We start from the raw sequence: 1673 nt of genomic DNA on the forward strand, positions 1-1673 counted from the left end.
CCTGGAACTCTACTTCAACTGACAGCAGGGAGTCCCTGCCAACCTCATCCACTTTATGTGCAGTGTAAATGCTTCTTGTTTTAAGCCATTCATGTTTCAGATTAAGAGAATTTTATCTCACTGAATAACAGCTACTAGTTCTGCTGTTGTCTGTTAGTTGCTCAGTCATGTCTGACCCTTTTCGACCCTATGGACTATAGCCCGCCAGGCTCCTCTCTCCATGAGATTTTTCAGGCAAGAATACTAGAGTGGGTAGTCATTCCCTTCTCCAGAGGATCTTCCTGACCCTGGGATCGAACCTGGGTCTCCTGAACCACCAGGGTAGCACAGTTCTGTTGTCAGACTTATTTAAATATTCCAATTACTAAGGTAACAGTACAAAGAGCTTTCTTGCAAAGAAAAAAAATTCTAACAAGACAAATACATCACAATTCCACTCTTTAGAATATTTCTCAAAAATTCAGCCATTCTCTAGAGTTAACCACTATGAACAATCTGATGTGCTAAAGTTGATTCTAGGTTTTTTCACATATAAATTTATTTAATAAACATACATTGTGATTTTTTAAATACATGGGTAGTGATGTATACATTCTTCTCCCTCTTGCCTCTGTGAATTAATAAATGATCAACTAATAAAATGAAGGACCTTCCATAGCAGGACATACGTATCTACTTCACTTTTGTAACTTCTACCTAGGCATGCCAGGAATCAGCCATTCTTCCACTGATAGACACAGAGTTGCTTCCCACTTCATGCTATGACCAATAGTACTGAAATAAGCATTTTGGAACATGAATTCTTCGGAAAATATGCACTTTTTAAAAGACATAGCTGTGTGTAACCTATATTCAAGTAGAAAGTGTGATTATTTTCAATTTCTATAAATATTGCTAAAATTTCATTCTAAAAATGCCATACCAATTCATGTTCGTACCAATTATCTATGTGAATGCATTCTCAAAGACATTATGTTTTGCCATTTGTCATAGAGTTATTTTAATTTATAATATCCCTGTTTCCTAATTAGGCTAAGCAGAAACTTAACATAGCCCGGCCAAAGTCCCTATGTATTCAATCAAGCACTTAATGTAGGTGTTACAGTGACACTACTGATGGTAGTTAAATTTATGGTTTCAATTGTATGTGTCAGCTTGGCTGGGCCATGGTGTTCAGATACATGGTCAAACCTTATTCTAAATGTTTCTATGAGTGTATGCTTTAGAGTAACATGTAAACTGATGGATTTTGAGCAAAGCATACTGCCATCCACAATGTGTGTGGCCCGCATCCAATCAGCCTGAAAAAAACAACAACAAAAAAATGACTTCCCCTGAGCAAGAGGGAAATGTGCCAGCAGTTTTTGGATGGGAACTGAAATATCAGCTCTTTCCTTGGTATCCAGCCTGGTGGTACATCCTGAATATTTTAAACTTCCTACCTTTCATAATCACAAGAACCATTCCTTAAAGTCTCTTTTTCTTCTTTCCATTCCCTTCCCTTCCCCTCTCTTCTCTGTCTCCCTCTGGTCTCTTTTTCTACCTATCTTTCCATCTATCTATCTATAATCTCCCAGTGGTTCTGCTTTTCTGGAGAACTCATCAATTAGAACTTTATAGATGTAATTTAAACCCTTAATTAGTTGATTTTAAGAGAAATTTTTCTGGATAAT

The sequence above is a fragment of the Bison bison genome, unplaced genomic scaffold, assembly GCF_000754665.1.
Source record: "Bison bison bison isolate TAMUID 2011002044 unplaced genomic scaffold, Bison_UMD1.0 scf7180017847927, whole genome shotgun sequence".
Taxonomy (NCBI): Eukaryota; Metazoa; Chordata; class Mammalia; order Artiodactyla; family Bovidae; genus Bison; species Bison bison.